The sequence below is a fragment of the Mastigoproctus giganteus genome, chromosome 12 (assembly GCF_048544385.1).
Source record: "Mastigoproctus giganteus isolate SK-2022 chromosome 12, ASM4854438v1, whole genome shotgun sequence".
Classification (NCBI taxonomy): Eukaryota; Metazoa; Arthropoda; class Arachnida; order Uropygi; family Thelyphonidae; genus Mastigoproctus; species Mastigoproctus giganteus.
This window is the reverse complement of record NC_143586.1, coordinates 56,471,931-56,492,253: the sequence shown is the minus strand read 5'-3', so window position 1 is coordinate 56,492,253 and position 20,323 is coordinate 56,471,931.

Here is a 20,323-nt window from a genome sequence, read left to right as displayed (position 1 = left end):
GAAAGCGATCAAGAGAATCGAACAGAGTGATATTCTATTGTTCTCACTGCAGCACTGTTGGGCCCGGCAATAAGATTCAAGACATTTACATTAAACGTGATGTCTGTTTTCTCAAAATCGCCAGCTTACCAAAGTGGTAGAATTTCCTTACCTAATCCGCCATGTTGATTTGTCTGTTGTTGTGAATCCTTGCATCTCGCGAGACTCCCTTTACTATCTCAACAATATGTTGTCATGTAGAATCTTGAGTGGCTCTTTGCAGGAAACTATAATTCACTCCTTGAATTTGCATTTACCTGCAGCATGACATAATTCGCATCTGAGACTCTAACACAATATTTTCTAGATTCATACCCCAAACTTAGTGAGCCACAATAGGTCTTTATGATGAACAAGTGAAGTTTGTAATGTATATAAGAAATATATGTGAAAGATGGATATTTAGAGCAGGGTGTCACTAAGCATTTTACGTGTTGAGTGAAAGAAGAAAGTTAGATTTTTTGATTCAAAGGAAATTTGTAATGCGGTTGCGTCCAGTAGGATTAGAAATTGCGGAACGTGCTCCATTCCGCATTATCCGTAGTAATTGATGTATTCTGGTTCATATGGTTGTGTCGATTCTAGATTTTCACTGGTTCTTTGTTCACAATCGATTTGTAGTTGTTGGTTTTAACTTCAGGTAGATATACAGCATTTTTTAGAATATACTTGTCGGGATGAAAGATTAAATACAGCAAATTTAAACCGAGCGATACACAATTTAAAAGTCAGAGAAGCAGATAGCGGTATAAGAGATTAATAATGATTCGAGAAAGAAGGGTGGAACCTAAAGCCTTTCTGGTGACGCGATTCATGAGTGCTGAAGATATTTGACCATGGTTTGGCGGAAAAAACTGTCAGAATATTGCAGATAAAGGACTGAGGGATCAATTTTTGTCATACGTAAGGTGACCTCAAAATGGTACCTACATAGAATAATATAAGATGAAGATTGTGTAGAGAACAATATTCTACTGCTATTGTGCAGATTGCTAAAACGTGGACAGGCTTCGAAGCTAAAACAAGCACATTCAATTAATGTACCCAACTGTTAAAAGGATTGTTGTTGTTGTTGTTGTTGTTTTTAACGACACATAGGCTGGTAGGGCCATATTGTGTCTTTCTAATGGTTAATATGGAATATCAGCTTAATTGTGATAGCTATATTTTATGATATATTCCTATACGATTTAGGAAAGTAAAGAGTTCTTTTTGATTAAAATCATCTCCCAGAATCTGTAATAAATTTATTGATGACTGCTTATTAGAAATTGACTTAAAGATGTCTAAACGAATAGTTTGAAAGTGGGGACAGTCCACTAACAAATGTCGAATGGTCAGTTGTACTTGACATGATGTACATTGGGGAGCGCTGTCATTAGTTAATAGATACAGGTGAGTGAGATGAGTGTGCCCAATCCTTAGCCTTCCTAAAATTATTTCATCTCGTCTGTTTTTTCTGAAGCTGGATTGCCACAGCCTTGGTTCCGGTTTTATTTGGTAAAGTTTATTTCCTGGATAACCTTTCCAGATTAATGACCAGCTGTTATAACATGCTTTACGGATAATGTGTTTGTAATCAGTAAATGGAACTTGAAAAGTCTGCGAAATAGTGGTTTCTGGTTGTTTGGCTGCATGATCTGCTCTTTCATTGCCAGATATTCCAGAATGTCCTGGGATCCAGCAGAATGTCACAGTTTGGTTCAATTCCATACAGGCAAGTAACTTAGAATGAATCTGTTTTACTACAGGGTGAGAGGATTTGGTATTAGTATTTATGGCAGAGACAGCACTGAGTGAGTCAGTGAATATTAAAGCAGACGGAATTAGTTGTTCAATAATGTGATCCAGAGCTAAGTTTATAGCATAGAGCTCAGCAGTGAAGATACTGCATTCTATTGGCAATGAGACAGAAGTGCTAAATGTTGGGAAGATTGCAGCAGCACCTACTTGGGTCTCGGTTTTTGATCCATCTGTATAGATTTCACATGCGTTTGAATTAGAAAGAGTGTAAGTTGCATGTAACTGTGCGATATTGGAAGGAGACAGCGTGTTCTTTCCCCACTGTTGAAAGTAGTCATCATATATTGCACAGATATTTTCCCAGGGTGGATCTGGTGGTGTTTTGTCCTGAAATATATTGCTGATGTCTATGTTCCATGATTGAGCCAGTTCCTTAAATCTAAGTGCAGCAGGTCGGTTTTCATTAGGTTTACTGATATAAAATGACTCGCATTCAGTATTGTAGAGACATCTCCAACAAGGATGAGCGGGCAGACTACGGATTTTTGCAGCATACATCAGAAGTAATGATTTTCTGCGAAGATGTAAGGGAGGTTCATGAGCTTCGATGTACAGGCTCTGAACCGGGGAAGTTCTGAATGCGCCTAGAGCGACTCTCAAAGCACAGTGCTTGATGGTGTTTAGTCGTTCTAAAGTACTTTTCCTCGCTGAATCATATACTGGAGAGGCATAGTCCAAGCGAGACCTGATGAGAGCTCTATACAGATAGATGAGAGTATGACGATCAGCACCCCATGACATGGATGACACACACCGAAGGATATTCAATTTCTTCAAGCAGATGGAACGAAGATAGGCCACATGTGCTTGAAAGTTCAGTTTCCTGTCTAGTATCAGACCAAGGAAATGGATATTGTGAGCAAGAGGAATTGGCACGTTATTTATCTTTAGCTCTGGATCAGGATGAAGTGACCGAAGTTTGCAGAAATGAGTGGTAGTGGTTTTCTGTTCAGCGAGATTATATCCATTTCTTAAGGTCCAGGATTGAATTTTCGTTAAAGCAATTTGTAGCTGCCTTTCGATAGTATTCATGCTTTGCGATTGGCAGGATATAGTGAGATCGTCAGCATACATGTATACTTCAATCATTTTTGGAAGTTCTTCCAAAATATTGTTGATCCTAATCGCAAATAGGGTTGGACTCAATATGGAACCCTGTGGGACACCCTCTTCTTGAATGTGAGATGTTGACAGCATGTTTTTATATCGGACCTGAAATGTACGCAATTTTAAAAAGTTCTGAATTATTAAAGGGAGATGTCCTCTCAGCCCCAACTGATGCATATCTTTAATAATACCATGACGCCATGTGGTGTCAAATGCTTTATGAATATCCAGGTTGACCATCACTAGATGTTGTTTTCTCACGAAGGCATTACGAATGTTTGATTCAATTTTTACAAGTACATCTAGGGTGGACCTGTTTTTACGGAAGCCATATTGGTGATCAGAAAGGAGATTTTCGGAGTCTAGAATCCAGGTGAGCCTCTTATGTACCATCCTTTCAAAGATTTTGCCCAGACAGCTTGTCAATGATATTGGTCTGTAATTCTCAACTAGAGAAGGATCTTTGCCTGGTTTTGGAATAGCACAAATATAGGAATGACGCCATGACAGAGGATACGTATTTTCAGAGAAGATCCGGTTATAAAAGAGTAATAGTGTGCCGAGATCGGCTTCACACAGATGCTTCAGCATATTGTAGTGAATGCCGTCTGGTCCTGCTGCGCTGTTCGGAGATTTGCTCAAAGATTCTCTCAGTTCAGATAGAGTAAACAGCTGGTTATATGGAAGTGAAAGTCTAGTTGTGAAATTAAACTTATGACGTTCTGAATCAGTTTTACTGCGTTGAAAGGAGATCGCATAAGAGGAACAGGCAGAAATGTTATAAAAAGATTCGGCTAAAGCATTTGCAATGTCAGTAGGAGAGGATAAGTCCTGCCCATTGCATTGTATTATTGGAGATTGCTGCGGTAGAAATTTCCCATTCAGAGCTTGAATTTTTCTCCAAATGACTCGAGTGTCAGTATTTTTATTAATATCTGAGGCGAATTTAATCCAGGAGTCACGTTTTGCTGTCTTCCTAATTTGTCTTGCTTTGGCTCTGAGTTTTTTGTACATAATGAGGTTGGCGGTAGTTGGAAATTTGCGAAACTGGTTCCAGGCATGATTTTTTTCTCGTTTCGCTTTGGAGCATTCTTCATTCCACCACTGATTTTGGTGTACCCGCTTGCACTGGTTAGATTTTGGAATGGAAATTTCTGCTGCAGATAATATGTGGCTTGTAATGTGATCAGTTACGTCATCAATACGATTTTGTTGTACATATAGTTTGTCAAGTAGAACACAAGTTGAATAGTTTTTCCAGTCTGCTTTATGAAAGTTCCAAGAAGTGCGGCCTTTAGGACATGACACCGTCTGTGTTTGAATTGAACTGATGATAGGAAAATGGTCACTGTGCAATGGATCATTTAACACTAACCATTCCATGCTTGGAAAAAGAGAGGCTGAACATATTGATAAGTCTATGGCTGATGTACTACCTGTAGGTAGTTGAATATGAGTTGGAGAGCCAGAATTTAACAGAGTCAGGTTATGGTTATCCAGGAACATTTCTATTAATTGGCCTCTCCTATCCATGATGGGAGATCCCCACAATGGATGGTGACCGTTGAAATCGCCGAGTAAACAGACTGGAGGTGGCAATTGTGTGATAAGGTTGTCAAGTTCAATCTGGGAGCAAGGATAATTCGGTGGGATATAAATGGATGCAAGGGTTAACGATATTCCCATTGCTATCCGAACCGCTACAACTTCTAAAGAGGTTTGTAGTTGGAGATGTCTTGACGGTATGTTAGTTCGAATAAGAATAGCCACCCCACCACGAGCAGGAGTGTCAGAATCCCTGTCTCGCCTAAACATAGAATAATTTTTAATTTTCAGAGAAACTTGTGGTGATAAAAAGGTTTCCTGTAAACATACACCTATTGCTTTAGTTTGTATTAGTAAATCATTCAAGTCATCTATATTACTGCGTAATCCTCTACAGTTCCATTGAAGGAATTTATTCATTTGCTGGATTTATTGGAGGAAGATTGATCTGACTGTTTTTTCTGGGAAGGTTTCTGTCTGCTTAGTTTCGATTTTTCATTTCTGGGAAATGTTGGGCGTCCTGTATCCATGGTATCATTCGCATGTAACTCAAGTACTGTCTCTTCATCCTCTGACTGAACCTCCATTTCCATGTTGCTAATCCTTGGTTTCGATTTCTTCTGGTTTTCAATAGTAGCTGATTTCGGTGTTTCTGGCAAGGGTGAGATAGCATCAGTTGGGATGCTGATTGGGGTGTTGCTGGTCTCACTGACTGTAGTTTTCTTATTATAAGTTAGCGCAGTTTTGGCCCAGGCGGCAAAGGAAATATTCGGTTCGATGGAGACATCTGTTTGGGTTGCAGCTGAGCGGCTATTTTTTGTGACCGATGCATATGATCGGCTAGGAATGGTTAGCATTATTTGCTTTCTTGCTTCAGGGTATGTGACTTTATGCTCCACTTTATACTTTTGAATTTTTTTCTCTGTTTTCCAAAGGTCACACGCTTTAGAAAATGCAGGATGGCTTCCTTTACAGTTTGGGCAAACAGGAGTGGAAGCTGTACAGTCTTCTTGAGAATGCTCCTTGGAACCACAAAGAGGACACACAGCATCGCCTCGGCATGCTGTTTGAGAATGACCGTACTTCTGACATTTAAAGCAGCGAATGGGGTTTGGGATGTAAGGACGAATCTTACAATTTAGGTAACCTGCTTTAACAGAAGATGGAAGAGTCGGAGTACTGAAAGTTAAAATGATGGACCTGGTTGGTAGTAGGTTGCCATCTTTTTTAGTCATGATTCTCCGTGCATGAGTCACTTTTTGATCACTAAGCTCTTGTATTATTTCTTGTTCAGAGACATTTAGTAAGTCCCATTCGCTGATGACGCCTTTAGAGGTGTTCAGGGTGTTATGTGGCGTAACTGACACTGGAATGCTGTTAAAAGTTGTCAATTTTAACAATTTTTCTGAATGGCTTGGCTTGGAAGCTTCAATTAGAAGGTCTCCAGATTGAAGACGCTTCACCATTTTAGGAGATCCAACAACCGATTCTAAACATTTCTGTATTAGAAATGGCGATAACTTGCCTACAGGTTGTGTGGATAATGAGTGCATTATTAGAAATGCTGGCATATCTGCACTCTGTTTTTCAGTCCGCTGTCTCTTCGGACGATTCAAGTCACGCTCTGAATCAGAGTTGACAGGTATGGAGCTCGTGGGCTCTAGCGGTGGATATGCATCACAATCCATCGTTGCTCCTTTCAGCCCTGGAAGAGGGAATTCCTTCTCCCAGGTTACCGACCCCGCCACGTGGAGGCAGGAGCAGTGCCAACCAGTGACCAAGCGATCAGCAGAAGAAGAGAGCAGTACGATGCTAGCGATGGCAGTAACGTTGCAAGCGGGGTTAGCAGTAACGTTGCTAGCGTTGAAGCAGTGACGTTGCTCAGCGAGGGAAGCAGTAACGTTGCGAGCGGTCAGTAGTGACGTTGCGAGCGGTGGAGGGTTTATGAAAGCACTAGTACTCACTCTAGGAAAAACGCTAGAAAACGCACTATAAAGATCGCTTGGGAACTATCGCTTGGCACTCGGGGCCATAAAAGGATTGCACAATTTCAACACATATGACGATCACCGGAATGCAGCAGATAGGGATGCGTCTGGTGACAATATCTTATGCGCAGCTGAGCAAGAACTACTTCACGTAGCAACTTCCAATGCATAATTGCAGCCTTCGTTTGATATACTTTCTCGGTGGAGTGTCGATGCACAGATTATAGCCATAGTGAAAGAGTTTGTCATGAATTAGATGCCTGAAGTCTGTATATGGTATTAAAAAGTGACTCTGAGATGTTGCAGAGTTGACTAAAGTATGAAGGAAACTAATTCCTGTGATTACCAATGCTCGGGTACGCCAAATCGGGGTTGCTGGCCCCTACAAAAGAGACTTTCACGTAGTTGCTTCCTTCTCCTAAACACTTCAGAAAAGTAGCAGTCTTACATTATCGAGTCCACCATCTTCACCTCTCTGCATATTTCGCATCCTTACTACCTGCTAGAGTCCCTTTAACAACATCACATTTGTCATGTGATGTAGAATGACTGGGTTATCAGTATTACAATGTAACGTATTAATGATGTTGAAGGACTCTACTCACTAGTGGAGTGGTGGTTAGGGGACAGGCGGGTGGGAAGGAATATATGTGTGCTCTGTAACATGTGCAGGACGGCCCCTTTGAGTGTTGGATATTTGACCATGAGGTTGGTGGAGGAAACGGTACAATATCCATCATTCTAAGTGTCCATCCGTACATGGCTGTTTTCCCGCTGAGGTTTAAATAATTGTTAGCACATTAACGGTGGTAATTATAATATACTCAAGTGTCTACTTATGAATTATTTTTCCATCATTTATGTATTACTTAGAAAGAATATGATTCTTTGGATTGTGTGCGATATCTTTGTGGTGTACTGTGGAATAGTTTTTTAGGGTGATCAGTGAGGCAGCGGTGGTGTGGTTGGTTAGGGAAAGGCGGGTGGGAAAAACAGTGTATATAATATTCACCATCAACCCTTCTGTGGTGTGGTGGGTCAGGGTAAAGGAGAGGCGAAGGTGTGCATATACACATAATTAGAGTTTGTTCTGGAATCTGGTACGGAGCGGGGGCATGAGTGTGGCAGATATTTGACCGTGAGGATGGCGGAGGAAGCAGTACACTGTCTGTCATTACGAGTGTCCCTCCGTAAGGGTAGTTCTGTACCGAGATCCAGAGAGGTAAGTATTATTTTGTATTTTTCTTTATATTATGTTTACTGTGTTATTATTGAGAAATATAATTTAGTTTACAGAAAACTAGTTTCTGGAAGCTTGACTGCTTCTGGTGGATCGGCCGGTTTAGGGTAATGGAGGACGGATTCAAGTCTATTATAACTTTTTGATTTATGGAATCTTGCTGAACAGAAAATGAGGGATCGTGTTGATATCTAATGGAAAGTTAGATACTTTGTGAAAGTTTGAATTGGAAAAGCAATAAATTCAACAAATGAATTTGGCAGAACTGAAAAACGTAGACAGACGTTAGAAAAAGGATAATCTAGAATCTAATCCATCTTCAAAATGAACTACGGATGCAATGTATAAAAGGGAGAAAGAATAAGAAACAAAAAACACTTTAGAATGCGCCCGAAATCACTGGGAAGAAAGCTAATGTTGTGAATTATATATTTGTGAGGTATGTCAAGAAACTTCATTGTTTCTTGACATACCTCACAAATATTTAATTCATTGTTTCTTGACATATTTATTATTCTTTCAGCTGCTCAATGTGTAGTTGTTGTTCTCACCTTTGTTTGTTCTCACCTTTGTCCGTTGTGTCTGTTTTTGTTTGTCTGCCTGTCGCCTATTATATTCTTATTTTCTGTTTGTTTATTTTATTTTCTATTTCTGTTCTCCCACATAACACTTCGTGTGTCGTCTCTTTCTCAGTTGTGTTTGTAGCCGTCTATCTCATTCTCTCCTCTCTTCTCTGTCTGAATGTTTCTTAGTGTCTCTCACTCTAGCACTTCCCAATGCACAGTAGCAAAAGAGGCTCAAAACAAAGCGTGGGGGATATTCCGCCGATATCCTATCACTGTTAATCTAATAGCCTTCAAGCGTGCACCAGCCAAAGCACGCTACAGCACGCTACATCCAGAGTCAAAAGGAATCATGGATCCGTTTTAAATCGTCTATTAACCAGGCAACCAATTCTAAGGTAGTCTGGGATAAAATCCGGAAAATGAAGGGAAAATATACATCCCACCCTTCTTCAAACCTAGATTATAATGGATGCTCTATTGCAGATTCAACTGCAATAGTCAATTCTCTTGGGGAAACTTCCTCTAACATCTCCGCAACATCCTTGTACTCCCCAGAGTTCCTGGTCCTGAAACATAAAATTGAAAAGCAGGCACTTAATTTTAAGTCTAAGAGCCTTTATCCCTACAACGGGGCATTCACTATGCAGGAACTGGAAAGAGCCCTCATTCTTTCCAATGCAAGTGCTGTTGGACCAGATGGCATCCATTATGAAATGATTAAGCATCTTTCACCAAAATCTATGGATAATCTGCTCCTTCTATATAACAGAATCTTTATTGAAGGGCAGTTTCCAGATTCCTGGCGCAAGCAATCGTTCTTGCCTTTTGCTAAGCCAGGAAATGATCCAAAACTCACTTCGGAAGTGAGTGTAACTGTAATTCGTTAGGCCACTGAAAATTATTTTTTTAATGACCAGGTTTTGGCGCATTATAGCCTTAGTTACTAATGCGCCAATAAAACCCAACAACAAACAAACAATCATTAAGTTTACTTGTCACAGTTTCTTCGATGTTCTGTTGTAGAAGGCGGTTCCCGAACGTTAATTCAATCGCATCGTAACACGACGCTGCTTTTGAACTAACGTTCAGGAACCGCCCTACTTAAAAATAGCTTTATTAAATAATATTAATATTTAGTGGTGACATTAATTTAATAGTATTTAATTAAATGCCATTAATTTAATAAAAGAACAGAGCTCAAAGTTGCCATTGGTCTTTCGTCACTTAACTGAAACCTTTTGAACATCAGCATACGCAAAGGTTACAAGTATTACCTGTTATTTGGTTGTTGGACACTAGACTGGAACTAGAAGGATTATAATTCCATGGAAACATCTAGAAAAGAGTCGTGTTTGTAAGAGATAAGGAATCAGATTATCCAACTTCCCTCTTTTGGTTAAGCGAGAAGCACGTGTTCGAAATGATTTGGAACTATACTTGCATTATACTTAGAAGAACAGTACACTTGGAATTATATAAAAAGGCAAGACTCAGAAACAGAACTCCCATGGTCCGATAGAGGGTAGTGGGAGTTGGAAAGATTAGGACTTCAACTGATTAAGGCTACATCCCAGAATCAGTGGACTGATAATAGCACAGAATCAGTAGTTTAGAAGAAATCGAAAGAAGAAAGCTTGTTTTTGGGATAAAAAGGGAGCAACAGAGCAATATTTGTGAAGTACGAATAAAAAGTACTTTCCAAGCTGAAGAGTGATGACATTGCGTTATATATGCTTGAAATATATTTAGAGGATGATTATTCAAAAAATATTCACAGCTGGATTTCTCGAACTGGAGTATGGTTCTATCATCGGAGAAACTGAGGACATGTTTACCAAAAGTGACAAAGGTGGAAGAAAGAATAAGCCTGGTGTTGGTGTCTTCAGATTAGGAATCCCGTTTAATATCAGATATACTCGTACAGTGTGTGAAAGTTGAAACAACCCTGGTAACCTTTATTTACGAACTGCGCTTTTAAATGTCTCATTAGTCAATACGTTTACTTGATGTTCAAGGACTTTATTCCCTGATGGAGTCGTGGACAGGTAAACAAGGGAATCGACTCGCGTTTGTCGGATATTTGACCATGTGGATGGTGAAGGAAGCCATTTCGTGTATCAATCCATTCGTATAAGAAAAATAATTTTTGTATTTTGTGTTTTTTGACAAACTAGCTTTAGGATAAGTTCATTTATTGAACGTTCGCCTTTATAAATTTCTTTGCGCGTATGTGAACATTTTATTAGAGTGATCAATGAGGCTCCGGTAGGGTGTGGTTGGTTAGGGAAAGGCGGGTGGGAAATAGTGTATATAATGTTCACCATCAATCCGTCTGGGGTTTGGTGGGACAGGGTCCCACCCGTTTATTTCGATCTGTTCATGTTTGGAGTTTGTGGATGGATAAAAGCGCCCGATGAGTAATGGCCCGGGTACTAATTTATCATAATGAGGACAACAGAAACTGTCCAGTAAGAGGCTCGTGTACGAACCAACAGTAAGTTGGTCTATGAATACAAGAAAATTTGTTCCGAAAAAGAAAAATAGTTTAGGAGTGAAGGATTCATGAAAAATATATTTGGACTGGTTTGAAATTGCTCCTAACTCCGAAAATAGCCGCAGACCTATCCCCATGGAAACAGTTATAGAAGAGTAATTGAGCAGACACTGATCGTGACTGTTAGAAGTTTGATCGAAATACATTTTCCATCGAAGCCGAGGGTGAAAGAAGATGAAATTTGTAATTTGGTTGCACCCAATAGGAATAATGTGCGGCTCACGCTGCATCCCGCAGTAATTTATGTATTCGGGTTCATCTGGTTGTGTAGGTTCTACATTTTCACTTGTTTAAGTTGTTGGTTTCAACTTCAGGTAAGTATTCAGCATTTTTTAGAATATACTTGTTGGGATGAAAGATTAAACATAGCAAACTTAAACCGAACGATTCTGGATTTATAATTCAGTTAACCGGATTGTGGTCAATAGTTTAATAATGAATAGGGAAAGAAGTGTGGGACCTAACCCTATCGGGTGCGGCGCTACTTGAGGAGGGCTGAAGATTTGACCTTGCTCGCTCACACTACACTGGAAATAGGAGGATTATAATTCCATGGAAACATCTAGAAAAGAGACATGTTTGTGAAGAAGGAATGTCAAGAAACTGATGAAAGTTCAAGCACTGCGTATTATTATTTTTACTCCTATTTATTCAGTGAATTCAGGCATCACCTCTTTTTTTTTTTTTTTTGTATCTCTCCCGACAAACATAATTTCAAATTTTGTTTTTGTTTGTTTGTTTGTTTTAGGGCTTTACGGCGCAAGGACAGCAAAGGCCATAATGCGCCTAGCTATGGTGATATTGAGATACATAGTTCTATCTGTATAGATGATATTCAAAATTATATCATGGTATATAGTTTTATCTGTTTGAGGAAATCAAATATTTTGGTCACATGTGGTGTGTCTGCTAGTAGGTCAGAAATGCTGAGAGAGGTGTTCGCCGTTGGAAATGAGGTAAACATAGCTTGTCGCTCAGTACTGTACTTGGGACAGTCAATAAGTAGATGATGGACAGTGAGCTGGGTGTTACAGTTTGTACACGTTGGCGGATCAGTGGCTGCAAGCAAATAAAGATGTGTCAGGTGCGTGTGGCCTATCCTTAATCGGGCTAGTACAACTTCTTCATGTCGGTTTTCACGTATACTAGATCTCCATGGTTTAAGACCTTTTTTTATGCCAAGTAGCTTATTGTTGACTTGATTCTGCCAGATATGTTGCCATTTTTCAAGGCATCGTTTATTTATAATGTACTTATAGTCAGATGTAGGTGTAGTGAAGGATTGGTCTATAGGATCGGTAGCAGTTTTGGCAGCTAGGTCGGCCTGTTCATTTCCAGGGATTCCAGCGTGACCAGGAATCCAACATAACAGAACTTGTTGTTTATTCTGGTTTAATTTAGTCAGAGTGTTCCAGATCTGTCTAAGTAATGGGTTATAATTTTTTGTATTGCGTTGTATGGCTTGGATAGCACTAATGGAGTCGGTATAAATAACGCTGTGCAGTTTAGTTCTTGAGAGTGTGTAGTTTAAGGCCGTGTGGAGTGCACAGAGTTCTGCAGTATAGCTGCTACATTCAATGGGAAGTTTTTTGGACAAAGTGATGTTAGGAAATACTGCTGCTGCACCAACATGGTTGTCTGTTTTAGACCCATCTGTGTAGATTGGTGTGTACTGGCCGTGCTGGGTTCTCAATGCGGCAAACATTTGCAGTATGTTCTGTTGAGACAGGGTGTGTTTTCCCCAGGCTGTCAATGAAAAGTCATACGGTGGTATATAGTATGTCCAAGGTGGGACTGTATGAGAGGCAGTGGGCTGTATTTTACTAAAGTCAATTTGCCAATCGGCCTGCAATGCGGAAAGACGTATCCCGGTTGGTGGATTTATTGATGGATACGCTTGGTATAGGTTTACCCATTTAGGAGAGAAAAGTCCGTTCCAAGTGGGATGGTCTGGATGCCCTTTGAGTTTTGCTGCATATTTTAGTAAAAGCATTTGTCTACGTAGCTGAAGGGAGGTTTCATGTGCTTCAGCATATAGGCTGTGGACAGGTGATGTACGGTATGCCCCCAGTGCAAGACGAAGAGCACTGTGGTGCACAGGATCAAGCCAGCGTAAAGCGCTTTGTCTAGCAGAGCTATAAACTACAGAACCATAGTCTAGACGAGAACGTATTAGCGCATGGTACAACTGTAATAGTGTGTATCGGTCAGCTCCCCATGTTGTGCCTGATAGAACTCTTAAGATATTTAGCTTTTTTTAGACAGGTAATCCTGAGTGTTTTTATATGTTCCAGGAAGGTGAGTTTTTGGTCAAGTATCACACCAAGAAAGCGGACACTAGGGACAACTGGTATGATTTGATTTTCTAGTCGAAGTTCTGGGTGTGGATGTAGATTACGCTTCCTGCAAAAGTGTATACCGACAGTCTTTTGGGTTGAGAGGCGAAACCCGTTGTTTTGGGCCCATTTTGCTATTCTGTTGATTGTACATTGCAGCTGTCTCTCTACCATTCGCATATTAGGCGAATGGTAGGCGATACTAAAGTCATCGGCATACAGGGTAGTGGATATTGTTTGTGGCAGGTCCTGTGTTATTGAATTCATTTTTATATTAAAGAGGGTAGCACTTAGCACTGATCCTTGTGGCACTCCTTCTTCCTGTATGAACTTTGAAGAAAAGTGATTGTGAAAACGAACTTGGAATGAGCGGTGTTGTTGGAAGTTTCTTATAAACTGTGGTAGGTGTCCGCGTAGTCCCAGATCGTATAGATTTCGCATTATACCATATCTCCAGGCAGTGTCAAACGCTTTTTCAATATCAAATAGGACCATCGCAAGATGCTCTTTGCGTACGAAGGCGTCACGGATGTTTATTTCTGTCTTAATCAAAAGGTCAAGAGTGGATCTACCTTCACGAAAGCCACATTGCACTGGATTCATAAGGTTATTTCGAGCTAGAAACCAGGATAACCGAGCGTTGATCATTTTTTCCATTAACTTGCATATGCAGCTGGTGAGTGCAATAGGTCGATAATGCTGCGGATTTGAAGAATCTTTTCCAGGTTTTGGAAATGCCAAAACATAAGCATGCCGCCATTTGTCAGGAAAAGTGTTTTCTTTGAATATTCTGTTGTAGAGCAATAAAAGTGTTTTGAGTGCGGGTTCAGTAAGTTTTGCTATCATTATGTAATGTATTCCATCTGGCCCTGCTGCACTGAGTTTAGTGGAGGCTAGAGCATGATGTAATTCTGACATTGTAAAAGGGAGATTATATGCAGCACTGGATGTTGATTCAAAATTAATTGAGTGTTTTTCAGCTTGTGCTTTGAGTGTCTGGAATTGTGGCGAGTATGATGTCACAGCTGATATTTCCATGCAAGATCTACCTAGAGCGTTTGCAATTTCCTCTGGCTTTGTAATATCAAAGCCATTTACAGTCAGAATGGGACAGTTGACACTTGGATGTTTTGCATACATACGCTGTATTTTGGCCCAAATTGTTTGGGTTTTTGTCGTTTTTGTAATTGTGGAAGCGAAACGCCTCCATGCTTCCCTTTTGCTGGTCTGTCTAACTCGTTTTGCTTTTGCCCTTGCCTTCTTAAAGCAGATGAGGTTTTCTGTTGTTGGAAACTTTCTGAAGATGTTCCATGCTCTATTCTTCTCTTTTTTTGCGGCACTACATTCATTATTCCACCACACTTTAGAGCGGGCCGATATTTTAGTGGATCGTTTCGGAATTGCTTTGTCCGCTGCTTGCAGTATTTTGTTAGATATATGTTCTACCGCCAAGTTTATGGGTGTTTGCTGGACTTGTTTTTCTTCTAGTGTAGCCAGCTGCTTGTACGTATCCCATTCAGCTTTGGGGAATATCCATTTTGGAATTCGGTAAAAAGTATGGGGAACGGTTGTATCAATGCGGCATATCACAGGGTAATGATCACTGCCCAGTGGGTTGCTGTGGATAGTCCATCGGAACAGAGGGTATATGGTTGCTGAGCATAAAGAGACATCAATAGCTGAGGTAGATCCTGTAGGAAGATGCGTATAAGTGTGCGCTCCATTATTGAGAGTTATCATATTGTGTTGATCAAGTAATTTTTCGATAGTTTTTCCACGCTTGTCCAGGTTATGGTTTCCCCATAGCGGATGGTGACTGTTCAGGTCTCCTAGGATACAGTAGGGTTTGGGAAGCTGGATCACTAGTTCTTCTAATTCAGCGTAGCTTATGTTTTGGTTAGGTGGTAAGTATAATGAGACTATGGGTAAATCAAAGTTGACATTGATTCGTGCAGCAACTGCTTCAAGATTTGTCTTTAGTGGGATTGCTTTTGAGGGTATCTGGGAGTTGATGATCAGTGCTACTCCTCCATGTGCAACGTTGTTCAGATTGTGGGCAACACGATCCTGCCGATGCATTATGTATTTCTGAAGGGAAACAATTGTATTTGGTGTTAGATTGGTTTCCTGTAGACAGAAGGCAACAGGATCATACTGCGAAAGGAGATCTCGGATGTCAGCCAAATTACTGCGATAGCCTCTACAGTTCCATTGTAAGAAAGTAAGCATTATTTTGGTTTAGTGGGGCCCTCGATTTGTTTTCGAGGTGCAGAAGGTTTAGATCGCTCAAATTTACCTTTTCCCTTCTTTGGGAAATAAGGTTTCGCTGTATCCATCTCCTCTTCAGTAAACAGTTCTAAAATCTGTCCATCTTCGTTTGATTTATCTTCTGAATCCATGTAGTCTGTTTGGTTTGAGTCGGGAGTGGTAGACACTGTAGTATTTTGCTGTTGAGTGGCATCTGGTTGTATTGTGATCGGCGTATTTATTCCTTTGCTTTGCTTGCTTTTTGTTTGGGGTGTTGGCACTGGGGACAATATTGACTTTGCCCATTCAGCTAGTGACTTTGTTGGTGGTATAGTTACCTCTGTTTGGGTAGCAATTGATACGTGATTTTTGGAGTTTGGAGTTGTGTTAGTGCAGTCATTTGTAGAATGTTCAGTGGATCCACATGTGGCACAGGCAGCTGCTCCTCTGCAGACCGTCTGTGAGTGCCCAAATTTCTGGCACTTGTAGCAGCGTAATGGATTTGGTATGTATGGTTTAACTCGGCAGTTAAGGTAACCGGCTTTGATCAATGTTGGTGGTTTAGGGTTATCAAAAGTAAGGATTATATTCCGGGTAGGAACTAGTACATTATCCTTCTTCGTGAGAATTCGCCTTACATTGATGACTCCTTCTTCTCGTAATTCTTGTTTGAGTTCTTCATCTGACAAATTGATGAGGTCCCACTCAGTGATGACACCTCTTGACGTGTTCAAGGAAACATGCGGTGAAACGCTGACCGAAATTCCACCAAAGGATTGTAATTTTTGTAGTTGTTCAGATTGTCTGGCAGTGACAACTTCAACCAGTAGGTCTCCAGATCTTAATCGACGAACTGTCTTGGGAGTACCTATTATGCTTTCTAGGCATTTTTGCACTAGGAAAGGGGAGAGTTTTCCAACTGGTTGTTCTTGAGTTGAATGTATAATCAAAAAGGTTGGGGTTCGGATTCTGCCTACGTCAGTCTTTTGACGTTTTGCTGCGACAGAACCAGACTCCTCTTTTTCTTGCCTTGTCAGAGTTTCTTCTGTGTACCCAGTGTTTTTCTGGGTTTTATGGACTTCTTGCTCCATTTCGCCCTGGAAGGGAGACCTTTTCCCCTCCAGGTTACCAGCCCCGCCACGTGGAGGCAGGAGCAGTGCCACCTTTGTGACCAAGCGGTAGTGGGTTAGTAGTAATATGCAAAGAAAAAAGGGGAAAAAAAAAGAAAGAAGGTTACTTTTCCTCCTGTTCAAGTAAAGTGATTTCTTTACTGAAGCTTATTTAATTGATTGTTAGAATAACGCTGTAAATAAAGAAGACGATTTTACTTATTCAAGAGAGCGCAATTCACTGGCAAAGACACTTGATCACAAAATCGCTTGGCACCTGGGGCCTCAGATTTTGTCATACGAAAGGTGACCTCAAAATGGTCTAGCTAGATTGAAGAATATTAGATGAAGATTATGAAGAGAACAGTATGTTACTGTTATTTTTCAGATGGCAAAAACGTGGACACGCTCCGATGCTAAGAGAAGCACCTTCAATTAATGTACACAACTGTTAAAGGATGCCACAATTTCTACATATAGGATGATAATCAGAATGGAGCAGATAGGAATGCGTCTGGTGACAATATCTTATGCGGAGCCGAGCAAGGACTACTCCACGGAGCAACTTCCAATGCATAATTGCATTGGAAATTGCTCCTTGAAGTAGTCCAATTAATCCTTCGTTTGATATTAGCTTCTCGGTGGAGTGTCCATGCACAGCATCTAGCCATAGTGAAGAGAGTTTGTCTTGAATTAAAGGCTTGAAGTCTGCATATGGTATTAAAAAGTGACTCAGGTGTTGCTGAGTTGGCTAAAGCAATAGCGAAATTAATTCCTGTGATTTCCAATGCACGGATATTCCAAAGAGGGGTTGCTGGCCCATACAAAAGAGATTTTCACGTAGTGGCTTCCTTCTCCTAAACACTTCGCATCCTTACTACCTGCTTGAGTCCCGTTACCAACATCACATTTGTCAGGTGATGTTGAATGATTGGGTTATCAGTATTACAATGTAACGTATTAATGAGGTTGAAGGACTCTACTCACTGGTGTAGGGGTGGTTAGGGTAAAGGTGGGTGGGAAGGAATTATATATATATGCGTGCTTTGTAACATGTGCAGGACGGTCCCATTGAGTGTTGGATATTTGACCGTGAGGTTGGTGGAGGAAACGGTACAATATCCATCATTCTAAGTGGCCATCCGTACATGGCTGGTTTCGCACTGAGGTCTAAATGATTGTTGCCACATTAACGATGGTAATCGTAATAGTCTCAAATGTCTACTTATGAATTATTAATCCATCAATTACGTATTACTTAGAAACAATATGCTGCTTTAGATTGTGTGGGATGTCTTTGTGTTCTAGTTTGCAATAGTTTTTTAGAGTGATCAATGAGGCCCCGGTGGTGTGGTTGGTAAGGGAAAGGCGGATGGGAAAAACGGTGTATACAGGGTGTTTCAGTTAAACGTTTCAGAACTTCTAAGAGGGGTAGGGTACATCCTGACAACTCGAAATCATATAGCAATGTGGGGTCGGAAATGCTTTCCTGAAGCGGTGTTGTACACAGAAGCACCATAAAGAAAAGAGACCGTAAGTGAGAAATCGTTTTAATAATACATGAAAAGAAGCAAAAGGTACATGGATTAAAGTAAGTGTTCGAAGTTTCTTCCACGGGCTACAATGCACGCCTCACATCTCCGACGCATGGACATCCGAACATTCTGGAATACTCCAGGCGAATTTCGAATTTCTTCGGCAGCTACTGCGATTCTTGCAACCAGCTCCTCAGCATTGTCAACAGGGTGTCATAAACTAGCGATTTCATATGACCCCAGAAATAAAAATCAAGACATGATAGGTCGGGTGACCGAGCAGGCCAACGCACGGGACCACCACGTCCGGTCCACTGTTGACCAAATGTGACATCCAGGTAGTTACGAACATCTCCGCTATAATGGGCAGGGGCTCCATCGTGTTGGAACCACATTGTCTGTTGCGTCGATGCAGAAATCTGTTCATCTCTCAAAAGTTGTGGCAATACTTGCTGCAGAAAGATCAAGTAGATAGGTGCGGTTAGACGACACGGTAACAGGTAAGGTCCGATGAGGTAATCTCCCATAATACCGGCCCATACATTGACCGAAAATCGAATCTGTGCTGCACGACGTCGTATTGCATGCGGGTTCTCGACCGCCCAGATATGGTCGTTATGCGTGTTGAAAATTCCCTCCCTTGTGAAGGATGCCTCATCGGAAAACAACACTTCAGCAGGAAAAAGGGGATTTGTAGCACATTTTCCAAGGTACCACTGTGTGAAAGCAATACGAGGTTGAAGAAACTTCGAACACTTACTTTAATCCATGTACCTTTTGCTGTTGTTGTTGTTGCTGTTGGGTTTAACGACACATAGGCTACTTGGGCCATATTGTGTCTTTCTAATGGTAAATATGAAATAAATAACTATATTTTATGATATATTCCTATCCGGTTTAGGAAAGTAAATAGTTCTTTTTTATTAGGCTCATCACCCGGAATCTGCATTAAATTTATTGATCTCTGCATATTAGTAATTGATTTAAAAGTGTCTAAGCGGATGTTTTGAAAATGGGGACAGTCCACTAACAAATGACGAATAGTCAGTTGTACTTGACATGATGTACATTGGGGAGCGCTGTCGTTAGTTAATAGATACAGGTGTGTGAGATGAGTATGCCCAATTCCGAGCCTTCCTAAAATTGTTTCTTCTCGTCTGCTTTTCTGGAAGCTGGAGTGCCACAGTTTTGGTTCCGGTTTTATTTGGTACAGTTTATTTCCTGGATGACCTTTCCAGATTAATGACCAGCTGTTATTACATGCTTTACGGATAATATACTTATAATCAGTATATGGAGTTTGAAAAGTCTGCAAAAGAGAATTATCTGGTTGTTTGGCTGCAAGATCTGCTCTTTCATTTCCTGCTATCCCAGAATGACCCGGAATCCAGCAGAAAGTCACAGTTTGGTTTGATTCATTACACATAAGTAATTTAGAATGGATTTGTTTTATTATAGGGTGAGAGGAGTTGGTATTGCTATTTATGGCAGAGACAGCACTGAGCGAGTCAGTGTATATTAAGGCAGACGAAATTAGAAGTTGAGTAATGTGACCTAGAGCCAAGTTAATAGCATAAAGCTCAGCAGTGAAGATACTGCATCCTACAGGTAATGAGACAGAAGCGGTGAATGATGGAAAGATCGCCGCAGCGCCTACTTGGGTCTCAGTTTTTGATCCGTCTGTATAGATCTTACAGGCCTGTGAATTAGAAGCAGAGTGAGCTTCATGTAACTGTGCGATATTGAAGGGACACAAGGTGTTCTTTCCCCACTGTTGGAAATATTCATCGAAAATTGCAGGGATATTTTTCCACGGTGGATCAGGCGGTGTTATGTCCTGATATATATTGCCGATTTCAATATTCCACGTTTCAGTTAGTTCTTTAAGTCTAAGTGCAGCAGGTCTGTTTTCATTTGGTTTACTGTTGTACAATGAGTCCCATTCGGTATTGTACAGACATCTCCAATTCGGGTGAGAGGGAAGACTGCGGATTTTTGCGGCATACATCAAGAGCAATGTTTTCCTCCGAAGGTGTAAGGGAGGTTCATGGGCTTCAATGTAAAGACTCTGGACTGGGGAGGTTCTGAAAGCCCCTAGAGAAACTCGAAGGGCACTGTGCTGGATGGTATTTAATCGCTCTAAGGTACTCTTCCTTGCAGAGTCATACACTGGAGAACCGTAGTCCAAACGGGACCTGATGAGAGCTCTATAAATATGGATAAGATTATGCCGATCAGCGCCCCATGACATGGA